Below are 19,642 nucleotides of genomic sequence, written 5' to 3'. Positions count from 1 at the left end.
TTGGGCTACTGATGCCTCCTTGAATTCTTAATTTACAGAATTATCACTCAAAGCAGAACGGATGTGCAAAGCAGCTAAAGAGCAGAATGGAGAAGGCGAGTTTCTTAATGTAAGCATTGATTCCTTTCTGGTTGTAGACATCTTCTGAAAAGTTCTTCAGATGGCTTTCGAGAAATGGTGTTTCAGAGAAAAGAAGTTAATCGTGATGGTCTGGGCAGCTGCTCCTGGAATTTGACTGTGTCTTTGAAAGTGTAATGCCAAGCAAAGATGAGCTTTGGAATGCTAAAAACAGAACAGTTAGTGTGGAGCCAGAGCAGCAGTGAGATGGGGAAGAAGGGAGGCAGTAGGAACACAGTCTTGTTGACTGGCTGCTACTGGAGGCTCTTGCTACTGAGCTGGGAAAACGCAAAGGCATCTGAATTCTCCTTGGGTATGTTGCAGGACATGGTAAAACAGCCTAATGGAGACTGTCATCCACAGTTCCCACAATATCAGGAGCAAACTGAGGGTCTGCTCGAAGAGGTAGCTTGGTCTCTCATTTGCTGTGTCCAGGTACAAAGCCTTCTAACACTGTAGATTGTTTTCATTATATGCTCTGCTTTCATTCTCAATGTGGTCTTTCAGTGCTCTCAGGAGATGTTTTTTCTTGGACTAATGCAGTCTTCCCAGTTTTAATATTGTCTGACTTACTAAAATTGTTGGTGTTTTTAATCCAGCAGTCCACTTTGGACTTGTACTGGACAGTGTAAATATGGAGCTGCTTTTCAACAAGACCAGACTGAGTTCAGAGCTGTGACATGTCTGTGAACAGCATGCTGGTTCTTAATGGTTTTCCAGTTAAAAGTTAAAAAAAAAATCACAGCAAAGGGTGAAATTAATCTCCTTACCGTGGGGTGAATGGGAAGCAGAAAGGTGGTCTTGAATTTCAGGCATGAGGTTTGGGTGTCTTTGAACTGAAACTCTGGGCCAAGAACAATATCTCAGTAACAGGATATGTGATGTGAATTTTACAGCCTATAACTGCTTCCCAGTTAGGACAGATACTGATAAACTATATCCATGAGTGCACTGTAAACTCCAGAGACATTTTTGGTAACGTCTCTGTGGTCCCTTTGAAATGCAATGAATATCACTTGGCTCATTTGCAATCTATTAGTGCCTGGGGAGTCTGGGAATTCGTGGCTTTTGGTTAATGTGTATAAACACAGGGGAAAAAAACACAGGGTTTTGGTCGTGAGGGTGACACAGACTGTAGTGGCATAACATGCAAGTATCTTTGTGGCAGTGAATCTTGGGTGCTCTGCGTAGTGAAATGCTATGGAACTGCAAGGCTGGAATCTGAAGGACAGCTGTCTAAGCAGTGAAGGGTCAGGGGCTGGTCTGCTGTCACTCTGAGCAGTTTTCCTAAAGAGGACCTCAGTATTGAGGGCAGCAAGAGTTCATGGCTGGAATTCATACTCAGCCAACATTTCTATGCTGAGCAAGCCTGGTCTATCAAAAGGCTGTTTGACCAGCCTGTGTCCTTCTGCTCCTCTCTCCATCAGGGAACTTGCTTGTGCAGCAGTTAATGGGGATGCTGGGACAGAGCCTTGCTTGTTCAAATTTCAAAGAGCATTGCAAGGAATGTGAGAGTGAACGGGCACGTTAATCAAAGAAGTCTCATATTTGGGAGTTTGATTTATACCTGAGCACCTGATGCCGATCATATAGGCTGGTGGTTTGACACCAGGTTATAAAACCCCTCACAGAGCTCTTGCCCTCCACCCCTTCCAGACACACCAGGCTGGAAGCAGCTCGTATCTGTGTCCCACATGCCTCACTTGAGAGTTGCTCTCAGCCTGTTAATAGGCAGTTGTGAACTCAGAGCCACTCCACGTCTTCTTTCTGTCCCCTCCAGCCCAAATCTGTTCACTTTACAACACATGAAAGAGACCTCTATAGGATCAGACCAAGTTACACCCAGAACAGACTGCAGTTCCTAAATCAAAGTCACGCTCAAACTTTTTTTGCTTTTCTGCCACATCTATAAGCTCTAACTGGGATCTAGAAAGCTAAACTAAGATTTTTGTTGTCACTAGTGCCTTTGTTGAAGGTCTGGATTTCACGTGGGAAATCCTGTGCTATAATTACTTGCAGAATGTATCCTTCATGCTGGGAAACAGATAAGTAGCACGATGTTTCACCATGCTGTAGCCTGCCCTCAGTCTGAAGCTCATGGCATGTCTAACATGACAAGGAATGGCCACCAGCTTGCCTGCAGTGTGCTTGTGGCACTGTTGTGGTGATTAGGAGCCAACCTTGAATTCTGAGCTCTCATTACCAAACCAGTTCATTCATGAGGCTTCAGAAATGCTGGTAACTTTGATCATTTCAAGTCTTAGCATATAAATGGGGGTGCCAAGCTCAGACTTCAAAGTCTATCAGTTCCCAGATCCATAAAAGGATCAACAATGTCATCGAGCAGAAGGTCTGACAGAGGACGGAGGGGGGAAGCACATTCCTTTCTTCCCCAGAACTCAAAACTCCTGGACCGTGCCTGGAGGAGGCTGAATGCTTTGGTGTGATTGCTTCTGGTCTTTTCTTTCCTTCTTCACGTTGTAAATTATTTAGGTGACAGCATCAAGATCAGAGGGAAGCGCAAGAAAAAATCTCAAGTAAATGCTTTATACTCCTTGGGATCATCTGTCCAAAGAGCTCTGCTTGCTTTGTGGGTATGGGGTTGTATTCAGCCACAAAACATCCCTGTAATAGCTTACAGCTGGGGAAACTGAGGCATGAGGCTGTTAAAACGTGACTTGGCTAAAACATCTGCAAAGTGTCTGCCAAACTGGGAGGAGCGTGTTGTCCCCTGACAGCTCCCCTGCATCTGCAGGAGCATGCTTCCTCCCTCCAGCAGCTTGCCAAAGGCTGCATAAGGAATCCCCTGCTCCTACACGTCTTGCCTTTACTTTATTACATGGCAATTCTGCTTCCATGGCAACTTGCTGAAAGGCCCAGCAGACCTGCTGCACAGTGACACCCAGCCTGCTGGCCAGTTCCTCAAGTCCCACATCTCCAGTATATTACATATACCCTCAGCTCTCTCTGCACTCCCACTCTGAAGCATTATCAGCCTTTTTTTGCAAAGCCTTGGCCAGCACACAGTCATTTTGTGGGAATTCTGATCCACCTAAAACTCTCCAAATGATGGTTCTCTCACTTGTTTCTTCTCTTTAGAATAAGATATGGGATTTTTAGAGGTGCTCTCAGGAGCTGCTTTCTGCTGGGCTTGATGCTGTACTCTTCCCTTTCTGAGTCAACACACAGTGTTGAGTGTCAGCCTCCCTCTGCATGCTTCCATGCACTGCTTGATTATCTAGCCAGCTGAATGGGGACATTGTCTTGTTTTGTTTCTCTGCATGTGCGGAGTAACACAGTAGGTTTACCCTACCATGAAGTTCAAGGTTGCTATAAATACTTTCTGCCTTGTCATGAGAGTTATGCATTTGTTATAGTTCCCTTCCTTGTCAACAGCCTTTCTCAAAGTTGGCTATAGCAAAAGCTCTGGCATGCACACAGCTCGCCCAGAGCACCTGATCCACCACGACTGCAGCTCCCTGAGTGGCACAGAGATGTCTGGGCTCCTGAAAAGCCATACCTGCTCCAACCATCCAGTTTTAGTTGTGTACTTTAATAGCACAGTCTGTACCCTGTTCGGTGGTGCTCTTCTGCTTGAATTGATTTTTCTAGTATCCTACTTCTGCAATTTCTTTCTCCTTCACCTAGGAAAAAAATAAGGGGAAAATTATTTTTAATTGCAGAATAGGAACAGGAGATTTTCCAGTGTGAGTTCAGCTGCACAAAACCCCTTCAGGAAACACATGAGGGTATGCCTCTCTTCTTGGCCTCCATCTCCTAGTCCTGCTTTAAATCGGTGATATGCAGTCACCCTAGGGCTGGAACATGGTATCCACTGAGCAGCATGTGATAAAACCACCTGTCTGGTTTTAAGGGCAGAGCAGCAAATGATTTTGTTCCTCTTGGAAGTTACAGAGAGTATGGGGAAGCAGTTTGTAGCTGGCCCAGAGGGAAGTGCCTGGCCATGGCTCTTAGCTCAGACAAAGATTGCTTGTGCTGAGAAAGGTGATTATAGGTGAACTGAGGTTTCTCACAGCCCCAAGCCAGTAGGTAACCCTTGTCTGGAGTCTGGTTGTTGTTGGCTCTGGGCAGGCTGTTGGGTGCTGGAGGAGGTAGGTGTCCAGTGAGAGCTGATGATGTTTGTGCTGTTGGCAGCAGGCAATCTGCCCAGCATGCTTGTCCACCAGAAGGGTTTCTGTATTCCTGAGTGGGATACAAACCTTTCATTAGGAGCCAAGACAGACTTACCTGCAAATTCAGCCTCCAGCACTGTAAGGGCAAAGATCTCAAAGTTCACCCCTATCATTAGAGAAGCAGGAGCGGTAGTTATGACTAGGACAACAAAATTAGGCTTTTGGGGCTTGCCACTGGATATTTTCTGGCTTGGCCAAATCACATTTATCTTTACAAAGTATCCCCATTTCCTCACCTCTAAAATAAGAATGACTCCTTCCCCACAGCTACTGAAGAAAAACTTGATAGGTATTGGCTTAGAGTGCGCAAAACTTAAGTTTTCCCTCCTAGAAGCAACTGCTGGCACCCCACGTGTTGCAGGGCTTTCACCTCTAGCACTGTGTGCCTGCAATGCCTTAAGTTTTGAATTCTTAGAATCAGAGAGTGCCCCGATTTGCTGACCACGTTACAGCCTCAGTGATGGCTTTACTTCTCTAAAGAGATGTTGCAGGCTGGAAATAAAGTCTCTCCAAAAATACAGAAATATAGCTTCTAAGAGGTAGATTTGTATTGAGACTTGAACAAACAGATTTTAGTTTCCATATGAGTCTGTTCCTTTCTATTTCTTCTGCAATCTGAAATGTCACCAAACTTGTCTTGTTATACTCCTATGGGCCTATAACCCCATCTTTGGGGTCTTCACTCTGCTTTCTGTGGGCTGCTGGCATCACTGCTAAGATCAGCCAGAGCGCCTCTTCCAACAGCCGTATCTGCAGTCAGGCTGAGGGGAATGCAGAAACAAACTGGGGAAATGGCTTTCCTCCCTCCTTGGGGTATAAAACGTTCTCTTCTTTCAAGTTAATTTGTTCTGTGAAAGTTCCCCTTGAAATCATTTTCCAGCAACTCTGAAAGATCAAATAGATTATATTGAAAGCTACTGTAGGATGGAGTGCCCATTTGGATTTAATAAATGCTGGTTTATGGAGCTAGCCTCATTATTTCTTTGGGATAAACCTATAGAGAATGGAGAGGAGGAAAGATTTTTATGTTTCTGAAAAATTTATCCCACGAACAGTAAAAACATACCATAGAAATATACCAGCCACAAAAATGACATCTTAAACACAGTATTTATGACTTTCTATATTTGTTTTGCATAAACTTTTCTGGTTTCTATTACTAAGATTGATTTATAGAGTTTATTTGGAATAAATGTAATGCATATTTAAAACAAACAAAGCCCCGATCTGCTAAGCACCCAGGAGCTATAAAAGCTCTGCACAGTTCAAACTGGGACCCTCTGAGTCCTTTTTATTGGAATACCTTTTTCCATTTAAAAAAAAAAATACAGGAAAATGGTATGAAAGGAGATGAAGAAAAGCAGTTTGGGAAAATGCATCTAGCCAGTGTTTGGGCTAGAATTGGACTGAGCTCTTTATTCAGCATCATGTTCTGTTCCTTAATGAAACGTTCTTTATCCAAATGGAAATTTTACCACGAATATCCCTTTGCCCTGATTTGTCTGGGAGGTGTGGGGAGCTGAAGGCTTGGAGGGAATTGAAAATTTCTCAGAAAGTGTTTTGGTTTTACTGAAATCCACGTAACTTTGGAAGACGCACCGAACTAGAAACTTGTTAGTAATTTTTCCATGGGAGCATTCATTTCAGCCTTCAGAAATTATGGAAAGCAAACAAGAACCTGAAGCAATTTGCCTATAAGCCATCGGTGATTGATTTGTAAGTGAGCTAATTGCGTGTTTTAGCGAGTGGGGGGAAAAACAGTAAAACAAGGGTTGTATTTATTGATTTATTTTCAAAATACATAAGTTGCCTTTATCTCCTCTTTCTTCCTGTTCCCCTAACAGGCTTGGCATCTGCCCTGTTCTTTCCTATAACTGAGTGCATTCTTAGTGCATTTCTAGATTAGCTAAAATAGTACTTTTTCTGTATATCTTGGGTGGGTTTGCAAGTCATCACAGCATAAAGTCTCTCTCAGAATCCCAACTGATGTTCTCACGTGCCAACAGCAAAGCACCTGAGTCTTGAATATCCAAATTCAGCAGCATTGGGTGAAGAAAATTTAGGATCATCCTGAGTTTGTTATTAAAAATATGCTGGCAGATTAAAACTGACGCTAATCAGCTTTTAAATAACTTAAAATTATCATTTCAGCTACGTTTGCTGAAAACATGCCTGCTGCCACAGTGTCTAAGTTGATGCATACAGGAAGGCTGCATGCTTGTGTTCTGTTGACAGCTAACCAGTGGGTCATATTCCTGCTTTGGAGTTGTTATTCCACACCTCTGAGATGGCAGTAAATGGCAGAAAAATGGGGTATTCTTAGTCCAACTCAAGATAGCACGCTGGCCTTGGTATAGGTCATAGGCCTACCTGGATTAAATCACACTGCTTTGGAAGCCAGGGTACACTGAAGGGCGTACTCACATGCTGCTGGTCTCATAGACCATGTTTGGTGAATTGTCTGCTTGTGCTTCTTGGGCTGCTGTTAAGCTTAAACCATCCCATGTGACTCCAGTGTCTTGTCTGTGACACCTCCCAGCAACTCCACATTGCTTGGGCACAGACAGCACTGAGAGTCCTGATGCAAAGTGTGCCTCCCACCTTGCCAAGCAAGAACGCTTCTGCTGAAATAAATGATTGCCCATAATGAGCACTATTTGACAGAGGAATAATTGGCTGTCGCACATAAGTACTGATGTAACTGGGTTTAAAAAGCATCTTTTTCAAGTTGGCTGAGCACAGAGCCATGGGAGACAGGGCCCTGGAGAGCAGCACTGTGAAACACGAGTCATCTCCTATGACCTTTGTGCACAAAGAACTTTCACCTCCTGCTACCGGTTGCTAAAAGGACGTGCATGTACTTCTAGTAAGGCCTTCTGCTCTTCTGTAATTGTCTGGTGCTGCACTCAACAGGAGTTAACTTCAGCATCAACACGGATAGCAAAGGCTGGGACCATTGTCCTCCTCAGTCAGCATGGCTGCAGCAAAAATATGGCCACTGTGTGGGGAAAATGGATCCCTTGAGGAGGGACAGAGTCACTTGTTTGTGTAGGCACCAACTAACAAGACAGCAGGTCTGGTTTGAATTTGGGAAGGAATAAACAACAATTGGGTGACTGCAAGCAGGTTCACCACACAATACAGTAAATTCCATTCCTTTTATTTTTCTCCTTTTGCTTCTCCATATTTCCCAGCCCTTTTCACAGATCATCTTATTCCCCCTTCCTATTCAGAGGCTCTACACTTCCTCACACTGCCCTGGTATCTTTCAGGCAAACACAGAAAATGGAGCTGTTGAAAGAAAACCCCCAAAATGCAAACAAAAATGTCTTCAGATTAGGCAGATGATACCAGATCTCACCTGTCTGCTGGTGAACACATGAAGAGCAGATGTGCCCTCTGGCACCAGTGAGTTATTTAGAGAACTGTGAACTGAAAGGCATCAAATGGCCCTTGTGGGGCTCTGCAGCAAAGCTATGTCTGCCAAGGACAGAATGGCTATGATTAGTAGCAATGATCATGTGCATTTGGTCCAAGCAACCGTGCTACACTGTGCCCTGATAGCAGGGAGAGAGGTTGGGAAAAAAACATGTAAAGCTTTACTAATAAAACCGATGGTTATAAGGGTCCCACAGCAATAGAATGGGTAGGGTTCCCAGAAAAGAATTTGTTGGGGCTCAAGAGATTGCTTGGGGCAAAACTCAGGAGACTGGATGCCTACTGCCTTCACCAGCTGCTGGTTATCCCCTAGAAACTTGTCTTGTTCTCCTGGATAGAAATAACTGTGATGTACTGTAGCATGTGCCTTGTTTGTGATGGCTCCCATCCAAAGCCTACTGATATCAGAGGAATGCTTTGCAGAAACTCAGAAGGATTTCAGATCAGACCTCAACCTTTGCAGCTACTTTTATACTGCTTTCCTGCCAGGACTCGCTGACCAGCCACCCAATGTAAGAAAATCTGCATGAAGTGTCAGTCAGGGTTCAGTTCAAGTGACAGCTAAATATGCCTCTCTGGAGATGAATGAGAGCCGGTGGGCCTGAAATGCAAACAGCCTCAAACAAAGCCAGCCAGTGTCCACACCAGCTAGTTTTTAAATCACATCGTAGCCTTTGACCATTAACACTTCAAACACCATCCAACTCTTTGAAAACTCAGCTCATTTATTAACGTTCCTATTAATGTCCCATCCATATTCTCTTCACAGGTTTGCATCCTGGACTGGTCAAAATGTGGCTGCTCTATCCTGCATGGGCAAGGGTAAAGAGTAGCCCTGAGATACTTTAGAAGAGACAGCACGATCTGGTGATGGGATGCAAAGGTCTGAAGTGTTCCTTTGTCTGTCAAGCATGTGCTCTTCAGGTTTGGGTAAGTCATGGTTCCTTCCACTCTACTTTCAGGTTGAGTCATTGCTCTGAGGCCCCAGGTTGGCTGCAGATGCCTCTGGCGTGGTATAGTTCTGGGAAGAGCAAAGAGTTTTAAAGCTCAGTGCTTTACTGCTGAGTGCCATATACAGGCACATGCCTGGAGCAGTGCCTATGGGTCTAAACTTCATGCCAGACTTACCAAGGTAGCATGACACAATGAAAGAGACACAGTTTCGAGCAGATACTTTCAAATCTCAACATCAAGAGCAGGACACTCTCAAGTGATAGCCCAAACTTGGCAAAGATCCACCTAGAGAAATAGTGCTTTTGAGATTAGATATCTATTGTACTGGTTCCCTCCTGGCTGAGGGTCTCCCCACCAGTTTGTGCCACTCTCCTACTTTGTAGAGAGAAAGAAACAAGCCAGTGAAGGTCTTAGAACTGCCATGATCTGAGGAACTGCCCTGACTGACAAGAAAAGTTCTCCGTGCAGAGTGGTACAGAGACCTTTCCAAAAGGCTCTGGGTTCTCTGTATATCACAGCATGCACACCTATGTTTTCTGGGGCTCCCCACACAGCAACTGACTTGTACACTCCCCTTGCTGGGTTTGGAGCTCTTCTGCTTTCTGGATATAAACATGTTCTTTAGAGCAAAAGAACTTAACTGTGTTGTTTTTTTTCCTGCTCTGTGGACAGACACAGTGCAAGCAGAGCGAGCATGAATTGCACCACACTTGCTGCTCACCAGCTGGCCAGGGGAAAACAGTGCTTGCTTCTGTCTGGGCTTTGGGGCTGGAAAGGTGAGGCCAGCAACAGGAGTCAAGACAAATAGGAGCCTGTTTTTGATTTGTCATCTGACCCCTGCCAGTTCAGAGCACCCTGTCTGTAATCGTGACCTAAATTAAGCCCAAATGCCATCAGCAAGACTTTCTCTCACAATGCAAGTGTTTCCAGGTACCTAGCCAAAGATTTATAATCCACCTCTAATTACATTCTTGTTTGCGTCTGCTGTCATGCTGGCTTGGTCTTTCTGTGGTTCGTTAAGTCAAAGAGCGTGCCTGGCCCTTTGTGCTCCCAGCCTGTGTTCACAGACAGCAAGGGACGCCCATGGCTGACAGTTTAGCTGCTGGAAGAAACCTGCTGTGCTGGGCTGTGTGTCTTTAGTAGCCCAAATATCATGGGAAACATTTTGGCTTATTAAATCCTTGACTGCACAGTCTGCTGTCCACGGTGGGTTCATTTGATAGAAATAGCTCTGGCAGCAGCCCAAGAGCAAGAAAGCTGCTTTTCTCTTAAATGTGAAAGGAGACAAAGTCTTGGTGTTCCCTGCCCAGCCAGCTCTTGCCTTTTGGATGGCAGATGACCAGCATCTTTCCCAAGCTGTGTTTTTGCTGTGAAGCCGAAGATTTAGATCCTTAGAAAGGCAATCTGTATTTGATTACCAGTAATTAGCAGAGATTCTCCGGTCAGGGTGCTGGAAGGACCAAGATGGAATAACATGCCTTGTGACACCGCACGTGGTTACAGCAGTAATTATTACAGGCCTTGCCCTGCTAGGGAGCATGCTGGGCAAGGAAAGTTTTTATTCTGAATTACAAAGGCTCTCTGCTCCCCAGAAATACGGGAACAGTTTCTGAAGAAACCTAGCTGGGTATATGGAAAACCAAACATAATCTGTACTATTTCCTGCCCCTTCTTTGTCTGCTGCATTTTCCCTCTCAGTGCCAGTAGTTCAAGTCTGTGTGCTATGATTGTGATGCTGGGGCAGAAAAGCCAGGCAAATATTTCATATGCACACATGTGCACGTGCACTGAGCAAACCAGACATCCGGTATTTAGAAATAAACAGTGTAAAGAGATTTGGAAAAGCCAGCGTTCATGCCAAGATGTTTAAGAGGCATCTTGATTCAAGTAAAAGCCTCAACTCATTTCCATCTTTATTTTTTTTCTCTGTTGAGTTAGTCACTTCTAATCAAAATAGATCATTTCTGTTTCCAGTTCATCAAAACAAAGTGCTTTGTCTTCTACTTAGATTTTAAGGCGCTACTTGCATCCAAATATTTTCTGTCAATAAACAAGCGTTTTACTGATATCAGAATGTTTTGTTAAAGAATTCTACCTTGGAAACTCTTCATCTTTAACTATGAGGTGCAATTGCTGAGGAAGAAAGACTCCTCCCCAGTGCCTGGGCTGGTGGTGTTGGAGAGACCATTCAAGAAACGTGTCTGATTCCACTGCTGTCTCCTGTCTGCATCACTCAGAGAGCTAAAATCTACAGATGCTGTAGTCTGTAAAGTGGAAACTGCTGCTCTGCAGTTCAGTAAATTTGAATTCAGTTAAGTTTTTCTCACTGATTTTCTTTGGATTCAGCAGTCATTAAAGGTGATGAGAATCTTGAATGAGATCCAGTTAGCTATCACTAAACATAGAGGTACAAAATTGATGAAATTATTTCTTCTTAGAAGTAAAGGAAACCATAGTTATGTAGTGCATCTCTCCTGAAATGTATGCTTGGTTGTGGGATTGTGGTTTGTCTTTGGTCACGTGGTGTATTTTTGAAGGGGAATTTGGACCAGTGGTATATACATTGCCCCGTGTGCATTCTAGTTTTATGTTTAGTGGATTTGAGTAAACATGACAGATTGGAACCAGGCAGGTTGGCTGTACTTTTACCTGCTAGTCTTAAAGAGTTGGAGGCTGGGTGATGACCAGACATTAACACGTTCTGCTGATCTGACTGTGCTTTTCAAGAAGGGAGCAGTTGCTTCAAAATCTGCTCTCCTAGTAGTCAGGACATCAGGAATCTAACTTCTAGTTCGGATCAGTTTGTGTCACCCATTCTCACTCTGCACACCCTGCAAACAGCTCACTGCTGATCAGGACCAGATAGTCCAAGATGGCACTTTTTTTTCCTTTTGCCATGCAGAGATCTCCTGCCCTCTTCATCCTCCCTCTAAGCCCCCATGCTGCTGGTGGGACTGTTCTGGGATGCAAATATTGTTGTTTCTGGGAACCTGACGGCTGTTTTGTTGTTTGTTTTTTAAGGAGGAGAAGTTGAAGGGTAATCCTAGGACCCTCCAGTGGCCGAACATGGGGTTTTCATTGCAATCAGGGTAGGTCTCTAAGAATCCTTTACCTGCAGGAGACTGGGGGGACATCATGGCAGCATCCTTGTTTGTTTTTTGTCTTGGCAATCCTTCATAAAGATTCAGGCACCTCACTGTCCTGGAAATCTCATACAATGCCAGACCCTGGAGGGAGAAATTCTCTAATACCATGTTCCACGGCGCTGTTTGCACAGCTGCAAATGGCACATACAGAGCAGATGGCTTGCTGCTTATAGAGCAACATTAATTTTATTGATTGGCACATGATACACTGGGAAACATCTCCAAAAAAAAGAGTAATGTAGGAGAGAAGCATGAAGTGAAAGCTGTATGAGTCCTGGATTTGTACATTTGTTGCATGCAGAATGTTGTACTGAAGGAGATGATGTTCATGTCTTCACTTCCCTGCATGCTTTGAAGATATCTGAGCTGAATCCTGCCGCACAGGACTTTTCATCCTGAAAGCTTGGGCTCTTCTGTGGTTCTGCTGGCAGTTATTAAAACACAAAACCCTTTCTTGCCTACAAATCTGTGTGCTTGATCTTCCCAGCCCAAATCCTACAAGTAACATGCACTTGTCCCCAGGGCAGCTTGCTCAAATAACCACAGCTCTGCCGGAAAAAGGGCTGCTTGAGCCTCAGGGAATTAGGAGGAGAGGTTGAATTATTCCCAGCATCCAAAGACCAAGAGGTTCCTTCTTCTTCAGCAAATGTTTTCAGTTCCCACTTGGTGAATTATTGCTACGGATTTTTTTTCCCTTCAGTGTTTCCATGAATGTGGTCGAGGCTCTGATCCAGGAAATGGAGGGGGGGGGGGGGGGGCAAACCTCTGAAAAATGTATCGCACCATTTCAAAACTCAAGTGGAATTAATTAAATCCAAATTTCAACAGTGTGTCCAAACTTGAGCTAGGCTCAAGATACACTTCATAAGGTTCAATTTCAAAACAATCCCTTTGCGCACATGCAGATAATTTAGGGAGATTTCTGTGTATCCAGTACAAAGCAGGAGCTGCTTGGGTACCTGAGCTTAGAGGGAAAAGGTATTATTTGTAGGCCAGCCTAGAGAAAACCTTTTTCTGCCTGATTCAGTTTCTCCTAATCCTCTGCTCAGCAAGCAACAGATTGGAAAAAGAGTCAGGAAATAGTGTTGTGGAAAGGAAAGCCAAACCATTTGAAATGGAGATGCTGTGGCTGGTACGCTCACAGCTCTGCTTGCTGGAGAAGTAAATAGAAGTGAAAGGAGGTGAGGGACAGTAGAGAAAGCATTTGTGATGTCAGCTGAAACAAAACAGCTCGATGATAAAAGCTTTTCTAATTGTGATTTCGCCAGTGAAATGAGGTTACACTGCAGCTCTCTGTCCTTCCATCAGTTAAATTAACACAATGGAACTTTCTGCATCATGGAAGACAGAATGGATTTAAAAAATAATGCTAGTAGGGTGGAGCTTTCTCAGATGTTTTTCAAAGTCCAAATGCCAAATTCTTTCCTTATTTTCATGTGTGTGTCCCAGCTAGCTGTAAGGAGGTTACACATGGGTCAGTGAGGAGCAGGACTTGCTCTCTAGTGTTGTATTTGACAAATTATTTCTGTCGTGTCTGTTCTTTTTATTTGTTTTATTTCTTTCCTTGGGGAGGAAACTAGTCTCTCATTTGCTTTTGCCTTGCAGTGGTGGCCTGGAGGAAAGTTGAAGGGGATGACTCCTACATGAAAGATCAGTTCTGCCTTTTTGGTCTCTGCAAGTAGGGAAATTGTGATTTTAGAGCCTGGGAAGATTCTTCCTCACTTCTGTGAAGCAGCACCACGTGTTGTCAGTGAATTCTCTGCCTTGGCAGGGATGTTGTGGGTGGATGTCCTGAGACAGAAGTGTCTCTTTTCAATGGAATTTCAGGTGCACTGTGAGTTGATAAACTCAGTTTCAGATGAGAGTAAAGCATTCCTACCAGCTTGTTTAAATCAAGAGGAAGGAAATGGTTGATCTGCAGCCTACAAGAAGATTCACGGACTAACTTCATCATTATCAGAACAATTTTATCTGCAAATGTGAGTCATCACTACATGTAGTGTATATTAGCAGCTGTACCTTGTGGAAATACCGTGGGCTTTTTTGATGGGAACTGCACAGTGTCTGATCAGGCTCAAATTCTAGAAGTGAAGGAACTGAATTCAGGGCTCAGATTCACTCTGATAGGGCTGGGAATCCATCCTGTTGAACTTAAAGCAGCTAGAACTGTCAGTACAGTGTTTGATGATTTGAATGCATTTGTTCTAAAGACCTCCCAGCCAGATGCTACTCCTGCTATATTTCACACGGGGGCAGAGAGTTAACACCAAAACCTGAGCCAATTGATAACAAAAGCAGGTAAGAGCTAGCTGGCTCTGTGGCATTACATGTCTGCCTTTTCCTTGTGGCTCCAACATTGGAAAGACATTGAAACTGTGATTCAGTAGAAGTTCAGGAGCTGAACTAATCACCATGCAAGCATTACCCCCTGTGAAACAGCTACTGACAGCCTGTTTGATGCTCCAAGACTTTAGCTGGGGAATTGGTACTTCCTTCTGCATCGCATTAACAGTGTTGCAGTTTATGTTGCCTGATGCCACATGGCAGCAACGTGACCTGAAACAGTAGGACAAAGTTGCTTACGCAGTGTTTTTAAGTTGAAGAGAAGCCCTTTCTCCCATTTTGTTTTTCCCTCTTATCAACTGCTCAGTGAGCTTTGATGCTTTATTTTTGTAGTGCAGACTTGTCTTCTGCTTGTCTTCTGCTGGAGCTGGACCCTGCAGCATGTGGACCCAAACTGCCCAAGCAGCAAGTCTCCCAGTTCAGCCAGCATCACAAGCCAGGTAAGAGGCAGCAGAGTGCTTTGTAATGGTGGAGGAGCAGAAAGGACTGATTGCAGATTGCTGCCAATGGCACGGAGATTGCTCAGCTTTTGTCTCCCTTTTCTATGCACCCCACCAGTTTTGAAAGGACTCGATGTTTCCTAGAAAATCTTGAGCCTCTGTTCCATAGCTCCTTCACAGCTCATCCTTTCAGACTACACTCCCCTTTCGCCTTCTCTGTTTTTCTTTTCATGTCTGTTGCTTTCTTTCTCACCTCTGGAGGAGAGAGCACGTGCTGGTATTCCTTCACAAGCAGACGCATTGTCAGCCACTGTTTTCCCCTCCGAGGCACATTAAGAGTTTACATGTCCCCTGGTGCCCCCCAAGCCCTGCTTTCTGCTGCTTCATGCTGATGCTGAGGTCTCTCCTGTTTGTCTTCTGTCACTCCGCTCAGGTACCCTGCGTCTTGTCTCCTTGCACATTTTTAATGTCTTTTGGAGGTTAAAAAACAAAACACAACAAAACAAAAACAATTATATCAATATAAGAATAGCAGTTTTGTATTCCTGTTTGACTGCTCCTGGGATGCTTTCACATGTGGCAGGCATACTCAGACAATCAATCATGTGCATCCACAGGGTGTAACTGTAAAACAGTGCCTGACAGATGAAGATGTCTCTTCCTTTTCTTCTGTGCTGTGTTTAAGATATTTTTAGAACTGCTGCTTCTGTTGTGCCAGGGCTAGTTTCCCCTCCCTGACAACCAGGCATATCCTATTGGATATGAGAAAAGCAGATAACGGTGCATCTTTTGAAAATTAAACATTAGGATCTTCTTTTTCTCTACTGTTCCTCTTTGGAGCAAGGAGGTAGACAAGGTTGACAGATGCTCATAAACATAGAATAAAGTTGGGACAGAGATGGTTTACAGTACACTTGGTCTAGCAGAGCATAATCTCAAATGGTTCAGTTCATGGGGCACAGTGTGAACAGGTGGGCAGTAACCAGCCTGTTGTTCTCTGTAGAGACTGCTGAGCAGGTACTGCTTCCAGTGAGCGTGCTGAAGGGGAACACTCTGGAAAACTCATATAGCAAGAGCACGTGCTGCAGCTGTGAGTGCTGGGGCATGGAACTGCCAAGTACAGGAGCAGTGATTTGCCTGTTTGTGTCTCTCTTCTGTCTGACTAAAAGATTTCGTGCCACTGCTCTCTGCAGTTCTCACTGTCCAGCCCAGATACTCCAAGTCCTCTCTGACATTCTGACTTGCTTCTCACATCTTTTTTCACTTTCAATATCCTCTATTTCCCTGCATTATGAGCACATGTTCTTCTACCCAAGGCTTACTACATGCATAGGTGGGATTCATCCTCTATACAAAAGGCCTCATGAAATTAGGGCACTTTAAGAGGACATGTTAGACAGCCACTCCAATATGAAACTGAACCTGCTGGGTGTGATAGCACACTTTGTTTTATTCTACATTACAGTTTTTAGAATGTTAATTGCTTGTGTCCCATAGGTTGTACAAGCTGGGCAAGAGGCATGATGGACAGGGTTTTGCATTACATGTTCTCCATACTGTAATTAAGCTAGGGCCCAGTGCAATTCATCATCTTCCCCAGCATTAGAACCCCTTCTGGGATCTTTTCAACCTACCTCCCTTGCATACAGCCAGCCCGAGAGAAAGGACCTCAACAGACAGGGAGGATCCAGGCAACAGACATTTCTGCTTTATGCAATAGGCAAACATGGAAGTAAATAACATGTGTAGCTTTGCTATTAAGCTTGATCTTGTTAGGGGGCAATAAATGTTCTCTGTGATCATTTTTCTTGTAGGATATCAACAGGGGATAAAATTGTGGCTCTGGCTTTGCTCTTCCTGTTCATTAGTGCTTCATGCCCTCAATCTGTGGCTGTTTGCCATGACAGCTGCATGTCCCCCATTTCCTTCAGAGTCATTTTGCATGATAGATGCTGGCAGCTCTTGGGTTTTGCTTGTCCCTTCCCCTTTGCTCCCTTCTCACTTCTACAAAACTAACTTTGCAGCAAATTGTGTCTAATATAAATGGAATGGTTTGGGCAAGATACCTGTTTGCTGGAAAGAGAAATCAGAAACATCTGGCATTCATTGACTTTTAAAGGCAGAGAAATGACACAACTGAAATGCAAATACGGAGGATTTCCAACTACTTCTAGAGGGATGTTATTTTAGTAAATTAAACTCAGATAGATTTGTTCTAATTGCCCCTAGCCATAGCTCAGAATATAGCATAGGCTGGGCTACTCGTGTGATTATATACCATGAACAAACTAGCTTTGTTTCTTCAGACCCATATTTTTCATCTCTGCTCATCTGCCTTTGTCTTCTCTGCACAAGATGGCTGCTTTAAGTCCTGAGAACACTACTGGAGCAATCCCCTGAGTCTTTATTCTCCATGTTTCTGCTGAAAAAAAGCTGCTGTATCACAGCCAGAGTCAGGTATTTATGCAGTGTCTAGGGGAACTTGAGCTGGGGACAGAAAAAGCATTTGCCTCACCCCCCACTTCTAGGCTGATTTCCAATGGGAGATCCAGTGAATCACTTAGTCTGGTTATCTGGGCATGCAGGTGGGAATGAGACAGATGCTTCCTCTGTCCAGCCAGAGGCAGCTGGCCTGGCAACGCGGTGCAGAGGAGCTGAGTGGTGGCCTGATGGCCTAGAGCTGCAAGGCACTGATCAGTAGTTAAAGAACAAAAGCCAGCCCTCTATCACACTTCAAAACAGTAGAGCTTTATTTAAACTTGAAGAGAAGAAATGAGTCTTTGGCCTTATGTGGGGAGAGGAGACTGTGCTTCTAGCTGCCAGTAGTGCATACTTTCTAATTCAAGAAGGAGCAGTAAGGCAGATCCCAAAGACAGCAGCAGGCGCAAGCCCAAAAAAATCCTGGCTTTGCCCATGGAGAGACTGAGAAGTTGGATCCTCTAAAACAGAGGCTACTTTATGAGTAGTCAGAAACTGGGCCACACACAAATCGGGTGTACGAGGGTAGCAGGGCACGACTGTATTTCTTTTGCTGAGGGATCTCCTGGCAGGTCAGCAAGTAATAGAGCACACTGTAATGTCTCCCTTATTCGTACACAACAGGTTTTAAACTCCCCACATCCCCAGCAGTGGCAACGTCCAGATGGATGTGAACCCACAATTTTCTGCAGGACAGGTGTATGTGAGGAGATATCTCCCCTCACAGCCTTCCCCATGTTTCTCCCACTCCCCTCTTTGCCATTCCTGGCTGGATTCTCTACTCTTGGATCTTCCCCTGAGAACTGAACTGATTGAAACACCTTTAATGGTTTAATCCAAGTTGTCCTTCAGTTCCACAGCCCTCTCAGTTGTGGGATACTGCAGATACTTCAGGACTTTTTTTTCCCCCATCCTTGAATCTTATAGTAGAAACCTTAAATAACTTTTCCTCCAAGTAACCCATGTAAAAAACATTATGTCTGATAAAACTGGAAGAAGTATAAGGAGTTAAAAGTTGAGCTGAGAGCTGGGGGAACTAAGCAGAACAGTGTGAGCTTGGGTATCTCTGCTTGCCCATTTATTTGACGGATGAGCGAGGGGAGGACAAAGATTGGAGTGCTGTAGGGCTCTGATCCCTACTACCTGTCAGAACTAGTCGTAAACAGGATAGGGAGAGGTTGCAAAGATTTGGTCCTGTTGCCCTAAGCTCTGACCAACAGTGTCCTCCTGCCCACGCAATCTGTCGCGGTGAGAGCAGACTGTGGCAGACACTTTGCAGATGGACTCTGAGCCAAGGCTGTAGGACCCAGTTTGGCTGGTCTTCCTTACAAAGGGGAAGCATGTTTTGTTTTTCCTGGGCTGTTTTTTGCAACACCACTCACTCTTGTCTGGGAGAGATGCCAACCCCTTCCAACGCTTTTCCCCAGAGAGTGGAATAAATCTTCTTTCAACCTGTCTTGAGCTCTCAGAATAGCATCCTCAGGTATGACATGACATATTCTGTTGCCGGGCTGTCTGCTGCAGGCAATCTCCTCTTTCTTTCTCCTTAGACCTCTCCAATTTATACAGAGCCATTGGGACTGGCATGTTTTGTCCTGTTAGAGATGCCACAGGGACTTCAGGTAAGAGGAGAAAGTCTTGCTAAGGGCTCTGGCATCTGCTATGCAGTGCTAATTCCCATAGCACTAGGATGTATCTTAGCGGGCTCCTAGGCTCATCATTTCACATCGCTACCAAGCTTGGCATTAGAGCACAACACATCCCATAGCTGACTTTTATCTGCAGTGGGAAACCTCATCATTTCCAATCCTTGGTTGAATTTTTGCAGACCATAAAGCAAACATGATCACAAGCCTTTCATCTTCATTTAAATGCTGACTCTGAGTAATGCCAGCCCCAAGCACGAGTACTTCAGTAGATTGGAGCAGCACTTTCTTGGCTCACCGCTCCCCTCTCAGACCCAGGCAGCCAGATATCAATCTCTGTTGCCAAACTAAACCTTGCTATGCTTTATGATGGGATAGGCTGCTCAGCACCCAACCAGTGATGAACCACTTCTCACTCAGCAATGAGGCATTGCAGCAGATACTCTGGTTATGCCAATATGCATCTTACACAGCCTTCCATACAGACCCTCTAGAACTGCCTCAATGTAGAACCACCTTTTCCTTTAAAAAAAAAACAAAAAGTGTTTGCTTCATCCTTTCCTTTCATCCTTTCCTTCTAAGAAGCTGCATCTGGATTGCTGTTGCCCGATAGAGAAAATTGAATGATTCCTTGATGGAACTGGCTCCTGGGCTAATAACCTGTCCCAGCTGGTTTGGCATCTTGCAATTCTCTAAAAGACATCTCCTTCTCCCTTCTTCGTGTTCTTGCCAAGTGAGCATTGCTGCACTGCATCCCTGATCTTTTCTGACATTAAATACCCTTTCCTGTCTTGGATTGCCCTGTCTGTGGCCAAGATACTGAACTCACTTGAACCTGGGATCAAAGAAACCTCTGGAGTTAGAGGGAAGAGAGTGTGCGTAGATGC

The 19,642-nt window shown here is 44.5% G+C and overlaps 1 long non-coding RNA gene across 1 annotated transcript in view; it reads left to right on the top strand.

The window, feature by feature from the left end:
* Nucleotides 1-19,642, top strand: part of LOC122165721 — a 37,881-nt gene that overhangs the window by 9,286 nt on the left and 8,953 nt on the right. The window contains exons 4-6 of the long non-coding RNA XR_006170582.1: nucleotides 8,518-8,678; nucleotides 13,454-13,827; nucleotides 14,525-14,631. This is a non-coding gene — a long non-coding RNA (uncharacterized LOC122165721). The remainder of the gene's footprint in view (nucleotides 1-8,517; nucleotides 8,679-13,453; nucleotides 13,828-14,524; nucleotides 14,632-19,642) is intronic.

Source organism: Centrocercus urophasianus, unplaced genomic scaffold, assembly GCF_019232065.1.
Source record: "Centrocercus urophasianus isolate 14NV4802_14NV808 unplaced genomic scaffold, USGS_Curo_1.0 seq_30, whole genome shotgun sequence".
Classification (NCBI taxonomy): Eukaryota; Metazoa; Chordata; class Aves; order Galliformes; family Phasianidae; genus Centrocercus; species Centrocercus urophasianus.
Note: the sequence above shows the minus strand (reverse complement) of the source record. Positions and strands in the feature narration are given on the sequence as shown.